This window comes from Heliangelus exortis, chromosome 2 (assembly GCF_036169615.1).
Source record: "Heliangelus exortis chromosome 2, bHelExo1.hap1, whole genome shotgun sequence".
Lineage (NCBI taxonomy): Eukaryota > Metazoa > Chordata > Aves > Apodiformes > Trochilidae > Heliangelus > Heliangelus exortis.
Window position 1 is genome coordinate 113,926,163 of NC_092423.1, and position 25,955 is coordinate 113,952,117.

Below are 25,955 nucleotides of genomic sequence, written 5' to 3' on the forward strand. Positions count from 1 at the left end.
GTATGTTATCCCAGAGATGCTACCATTGTTGCTGATGGGCTCAACCCTGTCCAGCAGCAGGTTCATCTTGGATCCAGCTGGCACTGGTTCTGTCAGAGACTGGAGAAGCTTCCAGAAGTTTCTCGCAGAAGCCACCCCTGTAGACCTGTGCTAGCAAAACTTTGCCACAAAAAATCAATACATCCTCTAAAGTTCATGCACTATTCGTTAGTTCCAAAGCCTTCCACTAGAAAGTCAACAGTATTAATTATGTGGATATCATCTGATGGGAGAACAAATATCACTGCAAGTTCAAAGTGAACATCACCCTCCCAGGTACTCTGTGTGGCACTTTTTTTTCTTCTTTATTTTACCTCTAGCAAAACACCTCCTTTTTTGGCTGAAAAAGTCTTGAAAATACTAATGGGTACAGTATGAACAAGGCAGAGTTAAGGATGGTTTCATAAAAGGCTAGCATTAGAGGAACTTGAAAGGAATTTGATACATGAAATAGGTGTATGGCATAGAGTTGTCAGAGCCACAGACTGTTTGATCTCTGACTCCCCTGTGAACATTATAATTTGGTTTTATTTCAGGCACCACCAAAGATCTATAGAAATTCTGAGCTTCACATTATAAACACCAAAGCAGCCATAATTCTTGGTTTATTACAACTTTAAAAAATTGTTTATAGGAAAAGAAGGGAAAGTTTATTAAAAATGTCCTCTTGATGCAATGGCTGGCATGTTGGAAATGCTATTAGTCAATGAATGAATGATGATCAGTAAAAGTACTGCTCAAGAGTAATGGAAACATACTCTGTGCAATAATATTTATACTTAGCATTATACTGCTTGTCACTTCTATAGAAAGGACTGTGGTAAAGAGTTTCTTTCAGAATGAACTTTATTCCTTTCTCAAGATGGAGAAAATGTAGGCATGGCCTAAGCTTAAAAGTCCCTGGTGGGTAAATGATTTAAGCAAGCCTCCATATGTTCACACATGGGAGATTTTTCCGATTAAATTGGCTGCAAGGCTCTTGAATATCTAAAAGGAAGTTACTTAAGCTCCCCATGGGGAACGGAAGCTGGGAGCAGTTTCTGGTTCCCAGGTGAACATATATGCATGTGATTGTGGACCTTTAGAGTATTTTGATTTTATATTGAAATGAAATATAGGTGCACACCGCTGCTCCCTTCTCCCTGTCCTCACGCCACAGCATACTCCAGCAAGGCCTGAAGCTGTTGTCTTATTTTTCCTGATGCTCTTTTGATCCTGCTGACACTTTCTATTTCCACAATATTCTCTACTAGTAAATTCCACACCTCCTGTGTAAGGAAGCTCTTTTATAAACTGCTTTAAATAGACTTCTAATAGATTTAACTGTGTCCTCTTGAACTCCTATTGCAAGACTTCAAGAACAGTTCTGCATTCAGCTTATCCACTGCTCTCATGATTTAGTAAGCCTCATTTATATCCCTCCTCCTCTTCTTCAGACTGAAGAACCCTGGCCTCTGCTTGCAAGAGGACCTGCTCTGCACTCTTGGTCATTTTATTTGCCACTTTTTCTACCTTCCTAAAGTCTGCTTCCTTCCTGAAAAAATATAAGCACACATTGATCTCAAGAAATAAGCTCATCAAGTTCTTATACATTAGCAAAATTATGTTCTCTCTTTTCCAAATACTTCTATATGATGCTAAACACTTTGTTGGCTACTTTGGCCATTCCTGCCCACTAAGCAAATGTTTTCAAGGACCTGTCAGTCATGACTATGAGATCTCTTTCCCAATTTGCAGTTCTGAGTACTGCATTGCGATATGAATGGTTTGGATTATGTTCCACAGGTGTTTTTATCTACATTGAAGCTCACCTGCCAAGTTTTTGCTCACTTATTCTGTTTTATAAAGTCCTCCTGGAATTTCTTGGCATTAGCAGAACACTTGGCTTCCCAGAAGAGCTCAGGCTCATCTGGAAACTTAGAGGTTTCACATTCACACACCCTTTCCTTTACATGCCCTGGGTAAAATGATCAAAGATATAAACTGTGCTGGTATTGATCCTTAACAGACTCCATTCTACTCTTTTAAATTTTGGAAAGCAACATTAAGTCCTACATTTTCCTTCCTATCCTGCAGTCTCGAGGTTTTTTTGTTGTCTCCTGTAGCCTTGTTTCCTAAATAACCGTAGAGACAACATTTTTTAAAGGTTTTTTTTTAAACTCCAGGAAAATTACTTTACATCAGTGCTTACTGATGTCCTTATGAACCTCCTGAAGGCCAGAGAGACAGGATTTCCTTTCACAGGAGCCACACTGATTCTTGCTCAGCTGACTGGGTCTGTCCTGCTCAGTGATCCTATTCTTTAATATAGCCTCCATCAATCCCTTCCTTTAATAGATACTTCACCATTTTCCCTAGGGTGAATGCTTCCCTACCAGCTTCCCTCCTGGACCCTTATTCTATGAGAAACTTGGTTGGCAATCCACCTACTACCTGGCACAGGGGCTGTTTATAACCTGATGGCCACAGGCCTGGGGTGACACTTCTGCAGTTTCACACAGAGGAAAACCTTGGGTGAATGCTACCCGGACTGGGTCACTTGCTGGCTTCCAGCTTATCCCTTTGGTCTTGTATATGAGTTATATTTACTTCAAATGGCTCTACCTTTTCTGGCATAGCTGATGTAAAGGGTATTTCTACTGTAGAGTTGCCTTCAGCAAGGTTTTCATTGAGCTTTTCTGCTGTAGTTTTGCCAGCCCTAAGTGTTGCTTTTACACACTTGTCATCAATATTCCCACCATTTCCACAACATCTGAAGTATTTAAAGAACTTTTTGTTATCAGTTTGAAAATTCTTTGCAAGGTATACTTCAGGTTATTTTTAGACCTCTCAAGTTCCTGCTTATGTATAACCTCTCATTTTCTAATGGGGTTCTTAATTTGTCAAGCTTTCCATTTTCTGAATGCTAAGCTTTTCCCTGTGACAGCCTCCTAAGCCTTCCCATTGATACCATGGCAGATTTTTGGGCTGCTTTTCTTTCTTTCTGGGTTGGAGCATGCATTTTACCCTTTTTGTACTTCAGTATTTTCAACAGACTTCAAGTTGTTTTAAGCACCATATTTTTTGGAATGCTCCTTTAATTGGATTTTTTTTTGCTGGGTATCTTTAATCTGGGGGGTATGTGTGTCTGATGTTGGTACTAATTTTCTTATTTTTTAGATAATCTTCTTTCTTGAAATAGCATAGCCACATGCTGGATTTTTTTAGCCTGCTCTCTACCCTAGAATGTTAAAGCTAATTGTATTGTGGTTACTATTGTAGAAAGACTATCCCAGTATTACTTTTTGAACTATGTTGTGTGCACTACTGATGACCAAATTCAGAACAGTCTTTTCTTGGGTTCTAAGATTCATATTTCTTGAGAGAAGTCACTTACTACACTCCAAAAGATTGTTTTTAATACTCATCCTAATGAGACATCAGTCGAACTAATAGCTGAGTAATTGAAATTTTCCACAATTAATTTCTGATCTCACACCTGTCATAATATGCCTTAGGATATTGCATACAGGTCATAGTGCCAACTTGTTATTCAGTTTTTCACAATAAGTGTGACTTCCATTCCCATAAGCAGTTAGAAGTGTAAGTGCTTCCCTCTGCTGAGGCCAAGGACAGCCTATCACCTGTTTAAAGAATTTAACCCAAAATATAAAGTTCTTGTCCTTAAAGACACTAGTCTGGGATTTTCTATGGTTAAAATATGTTCTGGAATTAGTTCATATTTTGTGGTTTAACTAATTATGCATTTTCAGTGAAAAATAAAGCCTTGCACATTGTTTCAAATTGTCAAACAATGTCATTTTTTTACTTCCTTTGAAACAATCCGTATTTTATAGCTCGGAGATTATCTGCTTTCAGAATATTTCTGAAACTGCATTCTCCATCTCTTTGTTATAGTGAGCCTTTTTTGGTAAACAGGATTTATTATCTTTCACTCAAATTCTTGCTTTACCCTTTTTATTTTCAAATTACATGAGGAACCCAGCTTTTTATCAAAGTACTTTATTTAGGAATAAAGTTTTTTGTGTGGCATCAGTGGTAAGTTACATTGCCTAACACCAGGCAGCAGCAAATTAGCTTCCAATTTGGTCTCATTCTTGTCAACATGAGATTTACTTATTTAACATGTCTAAAAGCAGAACAAAATATCTCTCCAAAGAGCTTGAGTAATTTAAGACCTGAAACACAGGACTGAGCTTTTAGTGATTCTTAACATCCTGCAGCTTTTGTTTACATGTCTAAGATACAGGGGAGACCACTAGAAGAGACAGAGATGACTCCAGCTCTAGGATCTGTGATGTTGAATGTAACAACCTGTACCACCATTTCCTCACATCTTATGGGTGCTACATCTAGATTGATTTTCAGAGGAGTGGAGGATTTAGATTTAGGTGAGCAGCATGAAACTTACTCTACTCCTGTGTAAGACAGGCCTGATAAACTGGTAGCTAGAGAAGAGCAGAGGACTTCCCTCTCCCATGATTTGAAGAAGCTTCTATGTCTGCATCCTCTTAACTTCCTGAGGAGCTTGTTAAATTCTCTGTATCTTTCTCATTGTCCATGTGGTGGCAGTCTCAAAATATATTTCATCTCTACTTGGCAGGAAAATTTCCATTAATTTTTAATAAGGATTTGATTATTTATCAGTTCACGAATGGACAGAATAACCCACTGAGAAAGGAAGTGACCCTTGGCAAAACCAAGAGAAAACTTTGATTTGCACGACGTCAGAGCTGTTGCTCAGTAGTGTCAGCCATGACTACTCCCTGCAGCCACATGCTCAGTTGTCTTCTTTCCAAATAGGACAACTTCATCCAAAGAGACTGCACAACCACCAAGGCAGAGTACAGAAGTTGGTGTTGGCATAGTATAGAAGCATCTCAGGAGGTATGGTAGTGACTGAACACTTGGCAAAGCAGTGAGATGATGGCTGAACCGGAGCCCACGGCTTCACTGTGACTGAACAGCCTTCACCATGTTTTATCTATGGATATCAGCTCTATTTGGGGGTACACTGAAGAGGAAAATCCTGGTTTGCCTGCAAGACACATGAATTCCTTTTTTAAATTCGAAGAGCAAAATCCAGTTATTTTGCCCTTCACATCCTCATGCAGCCTTGTTACTTGAGTAATTGTGATGATCTTTGCGTGACAGAGATGATTCTATGGTGATTGGAGTATTTCAGTTTTCCAGTCTTTCTGTGAAGCTATGAAAGGGATGCAGCTGTAAAGGCATTTTCTCAACCAGTGTATTGAGTTCATGCTTTTGGAACTCAATTTGCTGCTTATTTGTTAGTCCTACAATGCTGCAAGATCCTTCTGGCTTTATAGTTTCTTTTCTAAGAAAGTATATCTTGAACTGGGATATGGGATGGGTGAGAAATAATAAGGTACTTCTTAAACTGGAGAATTTTTATGTAATTTTATTCCAGAAAAATATGCAAGATAATATATATTTTTAAGGACAGCTGTATTGCCTACAATGTAAGACATATGCCATTTTTAAGGAATAACCAAACCTATGATAATAATAATAATAATAATAATAATAATAATAATAATAATAAATAATAATAATAATAATAATGATTATTATTATTATTAATAATAATAATATATTTAGGAAGTTAAACATTTCTGTTTTTTTCTCTGTGTCTGAAAGACTGTTTTCACCTCATCCAGGCAGATGTAGATAAATCACATGTCTGTTCACTCAGCTCTGTTTGACCAGTAAGAGCTTTAAGTGATTTTCTGGACAACTCAAAATGTTCTAGTGGAGATTGGAAGCTGAGAAAAACCAATCACACTTCCTAAGGTAAGTGGAAAAATAACCATAGAAACAAAACAAACAAATATAAAACCCTATGAATAGTATTACTACATGGAGAAGAATCTTGATGAAGTGTGAAGTATGATACAGAGCGACTTGCTTGGGGTTTTACTGGTATGACTGGTATGCCTCTTAGTTTATTAGCCAGGAGTAAAAATAAAAAACCTCTGAGGTGAGCTACAGGGAATTCAAGTCACACTTTAAATATAGTCACTGAAATAAGGATTTAATTTAAAAGTGTTAAAAGTGACCAAGTTTTAGGAAAAACAAATTGTTTCAAGAGTCTCTCTAATGAAATTTATCACATATTTAACTAGATACCCAGTCATATAGTAAACATTTATTGAAATGCAGTGGATATGTTATTTGACAAACAATATTTTGTATAACTAACTATGTCACCCTGTTTAATTATGTGGTAAGTCCATATTTCCATATGTGACAAAGGAAGTTAATGAAAATTAAAACTTTTACAATAGCATGCTCATACATGCAGGTAACTATACACATGCCCATGTGGCCAAAATTTACAGCAGTGTAAAATGATTTTGTGTGTCTCAGATTTTGAAAGATGCTGAAAACTGACCTAATTTCACAAGATAAATATTTAGTGTATTCAAAGCCTCTTCCGGGAGTCTTGGAACAGGCATCCTGAAATCTGTATGGCCAGCACAGCATACCATTTGTTTTTTAATCCTGATAAGTAGATTACTTATTTTTCTGAAGTCTCATTTGGAGCTCAAGCCATAAGTCCAAGAAATAAACAGTGGAATATTTTAAGGAAAGTGAGCACGGAAAGCGAGTGATTTGTGTTTCCTGAAGAGAATTTGGTACTTGAATGGTGGTAGATAGATGTTCTGATTCCAAATCATCAGTAATAAAAACAGATTGAAGACACATATTGCTATTTCACATTTTCTTTTTAGCAGACTCAGCCTTGACCGCTACTATCTGCAGCTCTGCATATTTAATCATCTTCCAACTTTCTTCTGCAATTGCAGCAAAAGCATCACATTTGAAGTAGAAACTGATCTACTGGGAATTATACCAGTAACTTCTCAAAGGCAAAGTGACAAACATATTCAACCAGTAACATTGTCTGGGACAAATGCTTTTAAAGTATTTTTGATTTAAGCTGCTGATGGAAAAAAATCCTGATTATGAACATTCTCAGTTCTTTCTGAGTTGGGTTTTACCAACGGGAAATAAAATAATACAAGATATTGTTGTCTGTTCCATTTACATCAATATTAGGCATAGGGATGCAATACATGTGCTTTAACAGAAGTCTACTAAAAAGGCAAATTCCAATCCAAACATTCACTGTTAGTAAATTTGATCTGGACTTTTCCATTGTCCTAGCTTGCCTCTTCAAACAAATTTAAGAGACATCCCCCTGCTCCCTCATCCGATCAGGTGTAAATGCAGGATGCAGTGCTTGGCTGCCTGGCAAGAGGCATGAGCAAGGCACTGCTTTCAGCCCAGTGAGACCTGAAAAAAAAAACAACTGAATCACCTTGCCTCTGAAAAATGTGTCCCACTTCTACTGACCTCTAGGTGCCCACCAAACTCCAGTAGGCCTGGTTGTGAACAGTATTGGAAGGAGATGCCAAAATACTTCCATAAGCCTGTTCCCCAGTGCTTCAGGCCAATTGCAAACTGGTCAAATACTGAAAGATTTAGGCCTTTCTCTCTGAGTCTTAGTTTTTTGCCAATATTGGAGAAAGATAAGCAAAAGATCACTGTAGAGCAACAGATCATTAAGAGCAACAATAGTTTAGGAGTGTCCAAAGAAACCCAGTGAAGGCTGCTCAAGAAAATTCACAGATACGGAAAACACATCTGTCGCAGTGTCCTTTAGGGAAAAAGAAGCTTCTGCAGATATTACAGCAATATCTGCAGAAATAAAGTGGACCTGGACAGTCATTCTTCACAGCATGGGAGAAACTTAAATGAAAGGAAGATGCAATCGTTGCTAAATTGGGTAAATTAACAAACCGTGTGCATGAAACAGGGAAAGGAATAAGCAACACTGAAGAAAGGGAAGCTGCAACAAGGAGATCTATGAACTGAAACAGAATGTTGATTTTTCATGTTGAAAGCAGGAAAATTAGAAGCCATCGTACTCTTGCTGGAATAGAAGGTGTAGCGTTGGACAATGTTGTACTCTGTTCAAAACTTTTTCAATTAGAGTTTTGAGCATAATAAAAAAGCCAAATCACATAGTTCAAAGGACCAAATCTGAGCTCCTCTGAGATCTGACAATGGTGTCGAGGTTTCAAGATAAAGATTAGTTAGTTGAATCATAAAATGTTGGCATGGGACAAGAATCATGAAAGGCTGGCAATGAAGATAAGCAAGTGCTCAGTATCCAAACCTAACTAAGTACTAAAATTCTATAAACACAAAAAGACTGGAACTGTTTCTGAAGATTGCTGGTAGTAAGGAGACTGGAGCTTGAGGTGGGGTAATAAAATATTCAAACACCAGAGAAATCTTCTCAAGATTTTTGATTTTCTAAAAAATAATAATTAATCACCTTCAGATTAAATCAGTTTGCTACCTTCAAAATAAAGCTTAAAATAGAAGACTGTGTAAGAAAAAATTGTATATTCAGTCTGAGATATATGATTAAGTTGTCTCTTCTTTAGGAGCTCTGTCTCTGCTTGAAATATGTTTTTAAAGCAAGCATTACTGGATGGCATCATTATACACAGTCATTTAACTCTTTTTTGTGTTTATGAATATCGTTTACTTTGAGGAAATTCTGCATTGTTCAGGGGTTTGAGGGTTGGGATGGGGGAGCAGGGCTTGAGGTAATTTCTGAGAAAGGCTTTTGGAAAAAGATATTTTCTCACACATTTTTCTAAATAGAGCCAATTCTTGAAGAGAAGCTGTTTTCTAGAGGCTGGAAATGCCTGCACTGTGAAATGGTAGAAGCACCTTCTTGTGTCATACTGATGCTGATTCTGGTTTAATGTCTGGTTTGCTTAACTCTACAAAAACATGGCAATAAAGCAAATAGTAGTTTCTGCCATTTTGATTTCTGCTCTACTGGAAAGCCTCTCTGCAAGATCCCAGCACTGACAACTACTCAGGTGGTAGGAGAGTCAAATAAAGGCTTTGACTGCAATTAAGATGATTTCATTTATTTTTGGGGGGAGCATCTGTTATCTTACAGAGCAATGGCTCATGATGGCCTGCAGACCAGTTGTGCATGGAGCAGTGAAGGAAAACCTTTCAGATCCTTTTAGCACTCCCAGTACAATCTCTGTGAATACAGTCTCCTCAATCCTTCCATCAGTCAGTGTCTACTTTGATCTAATGCAACACAGCTGTGGTTGGTTCTGCCCAGTCTGAAGACATCAAGATTGTTGCCTTCCAAATATATATTCCTCTTCTCTTCCGAAGTCCATTCTTATCACAGAACTGTAGAATCACAATGATTTGGGTTAGAAGGTACCTTTAAGCTCATCTAGTTCCAACCACCTTGCATGGGCAGGGACACCTCCCTCTAGACCTTAGAATTCCCTCTTTCCCCATGACTCAGCATTTGGTGGACGTCAGAGTGGTTCCAAAGAGTGTTTATGAATATGGTGATAAGAGCTTTATATATATATGTATTTATATATATATATAATTCTCTCTATATATATTCTAATAGGAATGCACATTTTCTAAGATAGTAACCTCCACTAACAATTACTAGACTTCTTTGTGGTCTTAGTATTTTCTTATAGGTACTGAATTGCTCTGTGTCTGATTGTAACCCATCTAAAATACTCAAACACCTAGTGGACCAGCACCTCTCCTCTTTAGCTATTCCACTCATCCCAAGGAATCATCAAAATCTTCTGTTATTCCCAATCATCTTCTCCTCTGTTTCTCCTTATACTGCAAGACCACCAGTTAGTGGCTTGATGTGTGGGAATCCGTATTGTGCCTAATAAATTCTATTAAAAAATAAACCCTTTTTACTTTTCCTTAGCCTATCTCACTCATTAAACTTTTAGAATGTTCTACCAGAATATGACATCTATTTGAAAGGTGCATTTGACACAGCTTCACTGTGCACTTCAGCAGACTTTAATAGCCTGCTACTGTTCAGATCAGCCTGGGGAGGATCACATCATGGCTGGCTCCAGGGGACCATCTTTGGCCAAGTGAAAACATCTTCCCCTCTCCTCATTTGCAATGGGAATGTGCCTAAAGGCAGGAATGACTTCTGATCTCTAAAGCTAATGTTTTATCTAAAGAACAACAAAACCAACCAAGCTACAGAAAGATAACTCACTAAACAGGGGAAGCCTCAGAAGCTCTGAGTAAGAGAGATTGAACAAGATGTTTGGAAACAAATCAGCTCCCTAGCTACAGTGGCTTTGCATTGTTATACTTTTATTTATTCCAACTTGTAAGTCTAACACCATCTCATAATTTATTTATTTATTATTTTTTTTTTTAGTTCAAGGAAAATTCCATTTTCTCCACAAACCTATTCAGGAAAGTTTCTTATCTGACACTCTTAAGATTTAATTTGGACTGCTTCTCTTACTGGACGGGACACTTTTTTTGGAGTCTCCCATTTTCTCTCTGCCACTACATTCTCCACTCCATACTCCAGAAAGTTTTTCAGAACATATTCTCATTTGGGCTACTGTGGGAGTAATCTTTCTCTTTTCTCCTGCTTTCCGGGTGAAAAGAATGTTTCACAAAATGCAATAGCTAAGACAAGGTAAACTAACACTTTCCTGATCCCTTGCATGATCTTTTTAACACAATAGAATATAAATACATAAACGAGACATCTTTACCCATCTGTTACAATATAAAATGCTTAAATTGAATTGAAATAACATAATTTCCTGGCACTTTTCTGAAATTTCTCTCTTGAAAGTCTGGGTCACCTAAAATCACAATTTAGCCTTTCTACTCCTTGCTGTAAAGCTCTCTTAAACACATACAATCATGTATATTTCTTTTCCATCTTGAGTAGCTGCAGCATTGGGACTTTGTTTCTCTTTCTCACACATCCCATGGCTTTTTTCCAGTTTTAGGAATATAAGTGCTGAGCCTTTTGCTATCAGTTTGCCTCTGTTCCATTCTTGACTTTAGCTGATATTGCTCTGTTCTTAAACCCGTTGTGGAACGAGTTGACCACTCTCTTGGTAAACTGAACCCTCCTTGCCTTTTGGAGACCTTCCCCTGAAGTTATGTCTCTTGCTTTTGCCCACCCACCTTACCAAGAAGCAAAAGTCATCTGTCCTTCATTCGAACCTCCCTTTCAGACCAGTCTTTTTGAAATCTCAGGAACGGAGTGTGGTTGCCAGAAATCTGACCTCTGCAAAGCAAATATTTGCTTTGAGATTTATGTTACACTCACACCTGCAAATGAAGTTGACAGAAGCTGTGACTGGCTGTGTTCATAGTTCTATGCATTGTTATGCCTTATGAAAAACAGGTAATTTAAAAATTAATCAAAATTTAAGTCAAACTGCTGACTTTAGCCTTGTGTGCTTCCAAGTCCCATCTTTAAACTGGTTGTTGCATAACCTCTCTCTTCTGATCAGGGCTTTTGTGCAGATAAATGGATTCACATTTGTGAAGTATTACAATGGCACAGGAAGGATTGCTGTAGTAATGCTCCCAAGGGAAAGGATAATTATTTCTTAGTGCTTGGTTTGTTCAGTATATACATAGCCTAAGGCCTTGCAGTGAAAAGTGAGAAACAAACAGACAAATATTTAATGCCTACTTTTTAAACGAGTACTGTCCAGATGATGTAGAGAAGGGGGACGGGATATTGCAGAAAGCTCAGATAGCGGTTGGTCATGAAACAAAATATAGGATACATGAATGTAGACAACTAATAATGCCAGAAGCAGAACTGCAGCTTTGCAGGCCACAGTAACAGTGGAATCTTCTATTGTAAAGAAGCATGACTTAAAACTTTGGTAAAGTTGTTTTTACATGAATTTTGTGTAAAATATCAGACATATATGAATGGCGTGAAGAGAGCTGGTTTTCCTCATGCAGAGTTGATCTGTTAATAATCCATAATGACACTAATAAAAAAAAATCCTGTAGTAGACTAAAAATAGTAAATTATTTTAATACTGCAATTGAAATTAATATTTCTTGAATAAATTTATTTAAGCTGTATTGTCATTTTGACAGGGAAAAGTTCTGGCTTCCCTCAGTCTATCATCCATCTATTTATGAGAAATAATCAAATTTGTATAATCAAATATTACGGTACTTGTTTGTTATTATGTGTAGTAATTGCTGGGATATATCAACTTGCAAACAGGAGACACTGTATTTTGATATATAAATGAGAAAAAAAATACATGATCAATTAATTATATCCTTAATTAGTTCTATTAAATTTAAAGGAAGAACAAACCACTTTTATTAACTGCTCAGAAATAGTAATAAGAATTTTTATGTGGCCTAGAATACCCTTATTGTTTCTCAGCCTTACCTTTCAACTTTTTTTATTATCTGTTTTATAAAACTTAAATAAACTTTTTAAGAGTCTGATTCTTTAAGAGTCCGGTTAAGGTGGTGTAGGACTGATGGGTCGACTCAGTGATCTTGAAGGTCCTTTCTAACCACATTGATACTATAAAAAAGGAAAAGATGTAAGTCCTCTGGCAATTATTCTGACCCTCCACAGAGCTGGGTGACAAGTCCTGTCCTATTTTTAATCTGTATTAACATAAGTCAGCTCAAAATCCTTTTGTCAGGTTGGCATGTACATTATGAATCAACTTAGCAAACTGGATCAGAAAATTCTACATCAAGATCAAAGCTGCATGAGATATTTTGCTAGATTATACTTGACTAGAAAACAGATAAATTTCATGGTTCATTTGCAGCATTTACTGATAAAATGATCTGAATGGGAATACTTATACAACTAAATTAAGCTGGTTTTGGTTCATTATGGTAGCAGCTCAAGTGCTGGGAAATTATGTTATTTTCATACATGGAGGCAACAATGAACATTTGGAATCAAATGATTTGGACACATGATTACTCAGTATGCTAACTGACTAGTTAGTAGAGCAACTGAAAGACTAATTGATAGGTATTTTAATGGTACCAGTAAAACATCAAAATAAGCTTCCTAAATTGAGGTAATTGCTTCAGAATTAGGGAACCCTTCCTCCACTTTGATTAAAAAAAAAAAACAAAAAACAAAAAAAAAAACATTAATATATGTGCCAGCTAATCTACGCATTGCCAGTATGCCAGTGAATGTCAGTAAATTTATGACACAAATGAAACTGAGACAACATGGAAAGTTTTAAAGGCAAATCCACAGACAGAGAAAAAAACCCTATTCATAATCAAGAGTTTGTTCTTCACTGAGATATATAAACAAAATCTGTGTACATTTTTGCCAACAAGTCAGATGAATGAAAAAAAAGGCTTACAAGAAGAGAGCAAAAATATAAAGCTAAGCAGTCATTGTCACAAACAATGAATGGAATTCAGGCAAATATACATATACCACAAAAAGGATTCTGCAGCACAAGTTGTTATAACTCAACTGGGAAGTCAGAAAGTTTAGGTGCATTACTAATTTTATTCCTGGGGGAGATTTTTGTCTGCATAGTTGTTGAATTACAGCCAGGACAGAACTAGACATGTAATTATCTAGAACTTTAGCAGCTGATAACCATGATAAATTACCATAAAGACTTTTGCAATTATACTCTCCTTGATAACCAGAGTATGATAGCAAGGAAAACAAAAGCACCTCACAGTGGAAAGGTGAAAATTAATGAAATCTAGTTTGTCAAAGTGTGAAAATTTGCCTCATGAGGAACACAGAAGTTATAATACATTGCATCCTCATTGTTCAATCAAGGAAGTGTGAGTTTGTAAAGACAAATGCTGGCATAAAATGTACTGCTCACATCTACACAGTGTGAATATTCACCCTGCATTCTCTAGTCTCCCCAGGTGCATTCTCAGCCGATGTAAATCTGCATAGCTCATTGTTGACTCCAAGTTCTCCTCATTAGCTACTCCAGAGTACTCATCAGAAATTTCCAGTGTGTTTCCCAGAATAACAGACTGTGCTGTGGGCATCCTTTTTTTTACAGACACTTGTAGTGAAATTTATTCCAGTGTAACAATCTGCACCCTCTCCTTTGCAGTGTTTATTGTCTGTCTAGGGCCTTGGAAACAAAAAGGGGGAGCCAAAAAACCCTGGCGTGCACAGAAAAAAAAGATTCTTTTTCTGTAAGTGGGTGTCAAAAGCTGTGAAGAAGGTAAGCCAGGAACAAAATGTAAGGATCAGCTGTGAGGACTGTAGATATTGAAGGAGTGGATTCTACTTCCCAAAGCCCTCAGAATGATTTTATGCAGATGGAGCAGATTTCACCCAAGGGGAGAAACCATCGCGATGCATGGCTTTCCAAAGAGTATGCATCAGCTTCCTATTTGCAAGCTAAATATTTCTTATCAATTATTAACATTCAGGAATAGGTGACTACAGTCTATCTGTGATGCCACAGTGAAATTAGATGAGAACTCAAAAAGCACTTAGGATAAATAATAGATGATTAACATGTCATATAAATCAGTGTATCATGTTATTTTAATTTGTTTGCTTTTTCTTTCCTCATTCTTAGTTTTTATCATTATTCATTTTGATAATAGTATTCAGCCCAATTCTTTTATGTATTAGGGGTAACTTCTGTTTTATTTATGAGCTAGGGTATAGTTCAGTATAGAAGTTAATAAGAGAATTGCTAAGTGTTGTAATGCTCTGTCTTTCTATTTCTGTCATTTAAAAGCTTAAAGACTTAGATGTTAGATCTGTCTTTTCCTTATAGCTACCTGACAAAGGTCAGTTAATAAAAGTATGTATAATAAATCTGTTCACTTTATTAAATACCTAATAATAAAAAAATAACTTAATAAAACTTTATATCTTAAGAACAAAGTGATAATAACAATAACAGCAAGTTATAATAACAACTATAAATAAATACATTTAGCACCTCCAGAAGTGGATTATGGCCCATTTTTAAGGCCACTCTTTATTTTAGGTTTCAACACAATATTTTATTGAAATTTTCTTATTTCATAGAGCTTGCTTGTCTTCTGTCTTCCTGTCCCAATGAAATCCATGTTTGACAACCCTGAAAGATGAATGTGCAGTTACCTAATCACATAAAGTAACTAATCACTTCCCAGTAACAAGCAGAGCCCTGGCAACAGTACAGCACAGCAATGCACAGGGTCTGTTACAGCTTCCAAAATATCCCTTTAGTTTTTCTATAGCAGTTATACAGACCTAGATTTTACAGCAGTAAAGACTCCCTGCTGAAATACAGTTGTATCTCTACAACAGGAGGATTTCTCTGTACTGCAGCATCTCAGGGTGCTCGATTTTAGTGATTACAGGTAACTTGTTGTCACAAGTTCTGATACCTAAACTATTTCCTTCACAACCCTTAAAAGTGACTCATGGGACATATAGTCCAGCTGATGAAGTGGACCATGGAAGAAAACTAGAGTATTTAACTTCTGAATTAACTTCCTCGTGAAGCTCTGTGATAATTTTTTGTAATTAAGGCATTTTTTCAGCTAAGCACTTCCCAGGAAAAAATGTAGATAATAAAACTTAGGCCAATCAGCAGTCTATTTTTTATCATATAGATTTGTTTTTAAATTTAGAGGGGGAAAATAGCAATTTTGTATCAGAAGCACTCAACAAAATTGGAATAAAAAATTCAAAGCCAGTGCCTATCTTTATTGGGATCATCAACCACATTCACATTTCTGTATGTTCATAGAAGTTTTTTCTTTCTTTCATGACCTGTCTTCTATAGACTTATTCTCACAGTGCAGGGCATGATGCTTGATTTCCTGGGGATGCTGTACTCTATTACCAGAGCTATTTGTTTGTTTCTTATTGGCAGGATGCAAACAGAGGAGGAATTTCTTGGATGATTTTGATCAAGGTTCAGACCTCAGACAGTAACTGGTTCTGCACCTTTTTTCCTTGTCTGTGCACTCTATTAAATGTTGAAGCTGCATTAGCTCCCAAGCTTATGAGTATATGTGAAAGAAATCTACTCCAATACAACTTTAATCCCACTCACAATAGACATGTACGTATTGCTTGGGTGAACCAATTTCTTCTATATATGAAGTGTGTTTATGCATCAATATCATATTTTTGTAGGCACATCTGCAAAACTTAAAGCAAATTTGTCTAAAACATATCCTAGATAATGAAGCATGTAAAAAAACTGCAGGACTTTCTAAACCAAAAAATCTTGCAAAAATACGAACTGAAATTGAATGAGGTAATTGAAATGTAAACCAGTTTAAATGCAATAAAATCTTGGTCTAGCTTTTTAGTTTCATTCAGCTGAGAAATTATCAAAACTATGCAGGTGTGCTCCAGCTTCTTTTAGCTACAAAGAAACTAGGAAAGGATTCAGCCTTTATAGCTTTCTACCAATACACAATGAATGGCTCATAACTTGGGAACTTTGCAGGATGTAGCCCAGAGCTCAACTCCTGGCTTGAGATCCCTTTGTGGAGGCAAATCTTCATGAGACATATGCAAAATCCTTACTATTATGAAGCTGCAGTGGTATGTGAGGCTCCCATTTCACAAGGGAAGACTTGAAAAAAATAGCACCTACCTGATCATCAAAACTGGGCATTGATCCACCTGCTGGGTCAAAACCAGGCAGTTGAATACACACTTTCTGTATTGATCCAGACAATGCTATAGTTCAGTTTATTTCTTTCAGATTTGCAAGAAAGGGGTGACTTTCATAAACATGTGGGAGATATAAGAAGCCACAAGCTGATGAAAAGGAGTGTATCACAAGTGGATTTTTTCCTAGCGTGTCCTATAGTTTACAGAGTTTTTAAGAAAAACTGATTTCTGTTCATCTGAATCCTACAAGATTTTCATTAATACCCTCATTGTTTTTAGCATGTTGCTCATGCTTATTTACATATTGTTCCTCTGAATGGTTTAGCTTAGAAAAAAGTTAATTAAAGCAGGCAAATGAATGTTGCGTGCTGGGCTGGACTTCATTTTGAGCAGGTAATCCATAGATGTTTATGGATTGTTTTCAGTCTTGTTCAAATACCACCAATTTGTTAACCTTGTCTTTCATGAGTTCTAATATTCACTTGCAGTAAGGAATATTTATGTTAAATTGGGATAATCAGGTTTAAAATCCTAATAAAGAACCCTCACAGTAGAAGTCCTTGTTTTCAGCATTTTGTGTGCATTGTTCTCAACTCACCTGAGCTTAAAATGTATGTACACAGACTATTCTTTCTTTAAAGGCATCTAGCAAGTTCATAGATGACATCTGTGTCTACTTTAACTACTTCTTTTCAAAACTGTTAATTGCTTTCTTTTTCCTCTGTAAAGTTCCTACCACTTGATAATGTTATGATCTTATGCAGATGGTAGATCTAATTGTCATTTACAACAAGACCTCTTTTATCTCTTTTCTTAAGAGACTTAAAATGGATGCAGGCATTAATAATTCAGTTTTAGGCCTCTTTACTTTGCCAGAATGGAATGAAAACTGCATTTGAATTCAGGAGGAGGTTACCTTAAGGTATACTGTTATTTCTTATTCAAATGTATTTGAGATGTTTAAAATGGATTTATTATTAACTCTGTAAAAAGGAAGAAAGATGATGCAAAGAATGAATTATTATAATTAGTATTATTTCAAGGCTGCAAAATCTCTCAAGGTTGTAAATCTCCATTACCAAGTAGTTAGACCTTCATTGTCTCAAATTTTTGCTGCACTGACCTAACTTAGAAACAGTTTTGCAAGTCAGCATGAACTTTCAGCACAAAAGGTCTGATATTTATCATAGTTACTACTGTATTTTTTAAAAACCCTTCATGAGCACAGACTAATACTAAGTAATCCTCAGGTTATCCAAAGGGAGAATGAGAATTATGATTTTCATCTTTAAACTGAGGAACCTGATTGGAGCTTCATTTATGTTAGAGTAAATCATAAAATCTTCTACTGAAGTGAACAGAATTACACTGCTGGGAAATCAACAAGAAATGGGTAACAGATATGGGGAAAAGGTGCTAAGCACTTTCCTAAAAAAAAAGGAGGTGGTTTCAAATCTATCCAGTAAAGTTAGTGATTCCTGCTTCTTAGTCTAATACTTTGAGCATTACAAAGTATTTTCTGGCAGTTTAAAAATCGAGGAGTTTGGGGGTTGATAACATGGCATTCAATTGCAGCTAAGAGGGACTGTTGCTCTGCAAAATTATAATGATCTCAGTAGCCAACATCAGCCCCTTGTTCCATATTTCTGAGAAAGTATAAAACATTCTTAAGAATGATAACAAGCAACACGTGTGTTATGAACTATGGATGCCTTGATTGTTTCACAGTGTATTTAAGCTACAGTTTAATTATTCATAAGTAGTGATAATAGACTCATAGAACAGAATCACAGAATAGTTTGGGTTGGTAGGGACTTTCTAAAGGCCATGTAAGTCCAATCCCCTGCAGTGAACCGGGACATTCCTCAACTAGATTGGGTTGCCCAGATTCCCATCCAACCTGATCCTCAGCATTTGCAAGGATGGGGCCTCTACCACCTCTCTGGGAAACCAGTTCAAGTGTTTCACCACCCTCAGGATAAAAGATTTCTTCCTGCCTGAATCTCCTTTTTCTGCTTTTACACATATCACTATTATGTTATATGGTTGCTATATGAATATTGTCAAAGTAAGAGGACTCGGAACAGCGTTTTTTTCAAAAAGATTTGATAGTAGAGGAGAGCAATCCTTCTTTGGAAGTGACATTCTTTTTTTTTAGTGATCTTTGATGGGGTTTTTTTAGGATTTTTTTTAACTGTTTTCAAAATAAGCCAACAACACAATGGAAAAAGGTCAAGCTGAACTATCTGAGTGAACTATTTGAGTGGATCTATCAAAAATATTATACACAGAGAATATTTCATCTGTAAAAACTGCTGTGGAGATTTACACAAGTATCTTTCAAGAGCAAACATAAAAAAATGAGAAGTCTATGTAGCCCATATTAAAATCTACAAAGTCAAGTTCACTGCTTTTTTGAATTCTGATACATTCTGCAACCAATTTTTGATGTGACCTTAAACAAAAAAATGTCTTTACACCAAGCACATGAATCTATATTTTGGTTGCCTAAAATGATGAATACAGACTGTCAGAAGTGTTGAATATTTACAGGATGATGAATTTAAGAATGATCCCGAACTACTGTCCAAGGATTCACTACAAATAAAGGCTCATGGCTCCTGGTTTCCTCTTTTGCTGTCTGGCAAGGAGAAGAGGCAGATAAATTTTATGTATCATGACTGTCATAGAAATCATTATGACTCAGCTTTAATGTAAGTTTGGGAAGAGCTGACTCAACAAGGAAAATGTCTGTGGGAGGCCTACATTGAAGCCTAAGTAGCACATCACAGCACACAGGGCATGAAAGGAGCAAGAGTGTTTCCAATAGAGTTAGTACTAATGTTCTATTTATTAGATTTGAGGGAGTTGAAGGTTTAACATGATAAAGCATTACATGTACTTTTAACAGGCTTAGACTATCTTCAGATGTAATTTGTAGTGGAGGCACCTTAACCTTTATAGTAGCTACTTTTTGTTTACAGCAGGAACAGCATCAGATCTGATTTTCCGTAATGAGTGGAAAAGAAGAGTGGGGGAAATGGCTCATCCCAGTCACATGGATCACGTGGCATGGTACTTCCAAGTGCCTCCTCTCTGTTTGAGTTTGAGAATAATTTTAATGACTTATGCTTTATTAAATATGCAGCAACAAATGGAGTAGTACATCCAAGTATTAGGTTATTAAAAATTCACAATGCAAAAGACAAAGCAGTGCAACCATTTATTTTTTTCTTTTTACTAAGGTGCATACCACATTATATGAGACCAATATACATTTTCTCCAGTATTGTGTTCCCAACAGTTGTCAGATTCAGCTGTCTCACTAGAAACTTCCAGAAATTATGTCACAGTAGTCAGTTTTTACTTTGAGAGATGTTCCCTTCCCACTCCCAACATGTAGGCTGTCTTATGCTCTGTAGTATGACTGGTTTTATCCTGTGTGATTTTCAGTCTGTCTTCATTTGAAAAGGAACAATGCAAAACTCATGTACCCATATGGTCTGGTAAATTTTGTACCACAGACAGATAGCAGGTTCATATGTATATTCAAAATAAAGTTCTAGTGTGCTTTTTCACCCATTCTATCATCCAATTATCTTTTTTCCTCTCAAAAACATGATTTTTTTTCTCTGGACATAATTAATTACAGACTATCAGATCTTTTCTGATACTCATTTATAAGCTTTGCATAGCAGTCATTTCAGAGGGAAAAGGGTGAAGAGCTGATACAAACGAGCTGAAGGTTTAGGTCTCATAGTAGCATCACTGTGTTACCAGAAGCACCAAGGAGGAGTCTGAGTTGGATTGAAGGCTGGTTGAGTCAAGCCTACATTAGCTTTTCACCTGCATGTTCACCTGACCACCAATAAGCTGTTTTATCCATGGGTTTTGTCTCTATTTTAAGGCTTCCTTTTTTAGTCTGAGCACAAAGAAATGGTGCACATGGGAGCTCTGTGGCTGGAGCTCGCAGCACAAAGGTGGCCAGGGAGCCCCTGGGCTCTGGCCTGCTCCCCAGCAGTCAACAAGAAGTCAAAAGCCATAGTTTTGGACATGAAGTTCTTATAACTGAAGTAACCTGTGCTGCTGAGAGTGTGGATTGACTCAAGCCATGTGTGGTCTGCCTGGTTACACTGCTTTGGTTGTTAATCCTAGCGCAGGAAACAGGTTTGTTTGTCTTTAAAGACAGACTTTTAGGACAGAACTAAGCCATCCTCACCATGACTTCCACATGGGGAAATCTCAGCCTGACACATCATTATGGTTTCCAAGAAGGATGGAAACACACATCATCTGACTATGCTTTCTTCCTCTATTGCACTTTGCAGTAAGCCTATCCCTTGCAGTGGTGCTTTGGCTACTTTTAGATGTGCCAAGTTAACTCTGAGCCTCACGTAGCTGACTCTTTTCATTTACACCTTTTTGTCAACATCTCTGGCAAAATCCCCAGAGCATGTGACCTGGACCATCTCCATGAAAGTCGATGGACACCAGCTGAGAATCTGTCACTCTCAGTGGTTTTGGCTGCTTGTGCAAAATCATCGACTCCATGGAAACAACTGGAATTCAGCCACTGATCTCAGTGGAATTTTTTCTGGATTCTTTAGCAGCAAGGTAGAAAACACACCAGAAATTTCTCTTGGCTTTCACTTACAATGAAAATATTTTGGAAGAATGAGGAGAGCTGTAGAGCTTTGCTGCTTTATCTATCCACAGAATGAGGATAATACAAGAAAGAGTACAATAATTATGTAAAGAACACCCATGTGCTTGACTAAACGTGACCTTAAGTGGGTCACTCATCTATGGTAAGTGACTGGGCATGTTCATCAAACATGTGAATACAAAAAGGTGGAATAGTTATTACCATTAGAAATGCCTTATGGAGAGAATCATAAAAACCTAGACAAACTATGAACTTCACTATGATGTCTCTTACAGTTCCTATATCCATAAAACACGAGGTCCAAAGACATGGTGAACTTCTAATGTGTTCAAGCCTGAGTATATATCAGCTATTCACAGTGTCCATCTGGGGTACTAAATCAAATATTTTTTCTTAAGAAGGCCAGCTGGCTGCCTCTGTACTGTTCAAAGGCCTGCCTATTCAAAGGCTTATCTCCACACTGTGCAAATCTCTTGCTGTCCAGGGCAGGGTGCCCTGAGCATGGTAACTCCCAGGCTGTGTCTGGGAAGTGTCTGGGAGACTGTTCAGTTGACCAGAGCCAAAAGAGTGCCAGAACTCTAAATAAAGTCATCAATATTCACTGCACTCCAGTGCTCAGGAACTCCTTCATTCGCTGGTGTAATCAGATCCTGTGGGCTCCAAGCCCACCATGGGTGAAATAGTTTTAGGTTATTCATTATGTAGAAATTCTTAAATTTGAGGGTGGTGAGACACTGCCCAGGGAAGTTGTGGCTGCCTCCTCCCTGAAAGTGTTCAAGGCCAGGTTGGATGGGGCCATGAGCAACCTGGTCTGGTGAAAGGTGTCCCTGCCCATGCAGGAGGGTCAGAACTAGGTGGTCTTTAAGGTCCCTTCCAACCCAAACCATTCTATGTCTCTATGATTCTATGAAATACAGGGAGAAAGCATGCATGGTCACCAACATGAAGGCAGAGCAAGCCCCTTTGAAAATATGTGTGCTTCTGAGCTTCTGTGTCTGTGAACAAGTTTAAGTGCTCAAAAATCAAATGCTTGGATTAAATATAACGAAAGTTTGGGGTGTCCCTTTTTTTCTCATTAATCCTTTAATCCGCAACATTCATCATTACTCTTTTTATAGGTTAAAATAGCATATATTTTCTGCCTTTGTTATTGTCACAAATGTACTTGGTTCCCAGAGTAAAGCAAGGGTATGGAAACCTTCAGTTTCCTGGTGGCTTTCATAATCCATCGATACATTAGTTATATCTTTTTGTGTATTAAGAGGACTTAAAATAGGTCTGCAAGTGATTTTTAAAGGACTAGTAAAAAAAAGCCAAAAAAAAAATCTTCTGCCCCTTAAAAGAAAATATCTAAGAAATTTTCACCTTTAAAATTACTACTTCATGTGTTCAGCCTTCTCTAGACACTTTAAAGTCAAATGCCCTCATTAGACAATTTATTGGTATACGGCTGTTGGAAGACAACTTTTGAAAAGGTGGTGTTATTCCCAGACCTTGACTTGACAGAAGTTGAATAATACTGGCTCTCTTTCTAAAGAAACAAAATAGCTTCTGGGCTGGATCTTTGTAAGCATCTGAAAATTATATTGGATGCCTGTAAAGAAGCATCTCTGAAAGCCTTTCATTTTTAACCTTTTCTTTTTTCTGTTTTGTTTTTTTTTTTTTTTTTTTTTGTTTGGTTTGGTTTTTTTTAGATACACATGCAGGTTATTTCAAGACCAGGGACATTCAATCCTACAGAGGCTTTTTTTCCCATTATTTACTTGGCTTCTGTATTTTTCCAAGTACCAAGGTACTTTCATTTTTTAAAAATGAGAAAAAAAATAATGCTGTCAGCATCAATAAATCAAAACCCAGGAAGAGTCACTTTCTATCAGGGTTTCAAAAGTGCTTCATGGTTTTCCGATCTCCTGTCTGTACTAATCACCTCTGATGTTTCACATATGCAGAGTATGACACGAGGTTTTAAAACACAGGATTGAAAAAAGGAAGGAAGGAGAAGAAGGAAAAAGGAAAGAAAGGAAGGAAAATGCAGGAAGGCAGGAGGGTAGGCCGAATTATGTGTTTATAACTGCATAACACAGTATTATATGTGTCGACGGACAAGATCTCTCAGAGGTCAATTATTGCCAGTAGTAGAGACGCAGACATAGATATGAAAAAAATGAGGAAAGAAATTACCTTATTATCTGCAAATAAGTGTATACATGTGAGTATTTGCATAAATACATAAAATAGTCACAAAATGTTGTATAATAAACAAAATAGTCATGCAGCCACTGCCCAGAGAAGCTGTGGATTCTCCCTCCCTGGAAGTGTTCAAAGCCAGGTTGGATGGGGCTTTGAGCAACCTGGTCTAGTGGGAGGAATCCTTGCCCATGGCAAGGGAGTTGGAACTAGATGATCTTTAAGGTTTCTTCCAACCCAAACTGTTCTATGATTCTGGTATTCTATGATATGCCAATATTGTTAACTTGTATTCCAAACAATAAGTAAATGAAAAATGAACAAACCTGATATATCCTGTTGGCTTAATACTGGGGATGTTAGAAGACTTCTCCAAAAATTGTTGCCATCTGCAATCCAGTTGCTTGAAAATGCTGTCATTTCAATAGGAGTGGGGAGATACTATGCCAAGTTTTCCTCATTGCTCATAAAATCACCTGAAGTTCATCTTCATTTCACTAGTTAATTTAGCTTCTATATATTATTAGAACTAGCCTGGCTTTTTTTGTTTACAGAATTAAATGACTTTCTTAGCAGGTTTCCAGTCTGGCACTCATATTTTAATTTTGAGAATTGCAGGGACATGGCAATGTAGCAACTATTTTCATTTTATCTTTCCATATCATTGCAGTCAGTATTGCTTTAATCAAGCATTCCCAGACTAGTTGCTCTCTCTTTCCAAAGTATTTTGATTTTCATTTCTGACAGGTTAGGGATAATTTGTGTAATTTGTGTTTCAGGTTTTTATAGATGCTTGAATAAATAGGAAGACTGTGAACATGTTAGCTTTTTAATGGTGAGTTCTTACTGTGGAGATTTTGGGGGAAGTCTGAAAATGGGAAGCAGATGACTTGAAAACTGGAATGCAAAAAGCATTATTCTCTTTATGAGTGTTGAAATTTCACGACTTCAGGTAGGTAAAGGGATTTGTTTCTGCCTGTCAGATGCTGTAAGTTGCTAAACACTTCCCTGGTTTCACAACTTTATCAACTCCCGCTGTCACTGAAAATGGTCATCAATAGCCATAGAACTTTTTGTTTTGGGGATATTTGCTTGTTTCTATGACCTTCAGTAGGAATCCAGTCACACAAATACAGGGATTCCTGAGGATGAGGGTTCTGCTTGAAACTTACCTCGTTTCTCCCTGCCCTGTGCATACTCAGCCATCCCAGCAGAGCTGCCAAGGGCTGACCAGATGGAAGACACTCCTGAAACCAGAGCGTGGTGTTGAAGGAGGAAGAAGGGGGAAACCCTGCACCCAGTTTGCCTCCCTGTGTACAGTGGGAAAGATCTGAAGCAAAAATCCAGCCCCAGGGCTGGGGAAATTCTTCTGAGGGACACCCTTTGGCAAACCTTTTTGAACCACCAATGTGCCTGCACCATACAACCTCCTACAGTACATCTGGTGGTTACTGTTCAATCCCCTAAAGTACAAGCCAACTTTCAGAATGCTTTCTGCACAGTCTTAACAACTGTGCATCATGTTCATAGAGTATTAACACAATTTCCGAGGAATTTACATGTTGATGCCATGAATTGCTGAGTTTTAAATGCACAAAAATCTATTTTCAAGCGAGATAAATTTGCATGGGTCTGCTGGGTTCAGCAAGGCAAAGGCAAGTCCAGTTTCAGGGGTGATTAAGTAGTAATTTTTAATACAGTTCAGACTGTTCAGCAAACTGTATTTTATATCATTCAGATGTCATAATATTAAGTAGAGAGAAAGCCCAAGAAAGAAACAGAGAGACAGACATGTTTCCATGTACTGTATATGCTCTAGCTCCCCAAAAGGTTTCTTTCATAATGGTGTCACTTGGAGTGATGAACACCAGGAGCTAATCCACTCAAGTCACACCAAAATAAAACTGATGGAAGACAGAATTGAGGCAATATGTGAAGATGTAGAAATAACATCTATGAGCATTTTTAATGGTGCCCTGTGACTGCGAAAGAGGTAATATATGAAGAGTTTTTAATGTAATGCAGAAGGTTGGAAGTGATAAAAAACAACACAAAATACAGTTGGGTTTTTGCCACTGGCCTCCATGGGAGAAGGATCAAGGCCTCTGAGAGCTATTTTATTAACATTTAATTTTTAACAGCTGAGACAAATTTATTATTATTTACATTCATTACATCACCAATTTTGAAACGTGAAGGAACAGCACAGGAGAGGAAGCACTTGGTTTCTACAGGATACAATGAGAAGTGTTATACAGATAATTGTAGAAATAAGCTAAGTACACTACACTTCCAGCATATGACATGTCTGAAACATATAGCTGTTCCAGTATGTCATAATTTTTCACTTCTTAAAAGAAGTGTTGAACCTGATGAGGAACAGCTTGCATTGGGTCCCACTGATTTAATTTGTACATACTGTAATTTACTAGGCTGCAGTAAAAACAGTCATTTTGTAAGGCTATCATAAGCTCATTAGAAACGTACTGAGAAAGCTTAATGGCTTACAACCCACAGCTTCATGCATCCATTTTACAG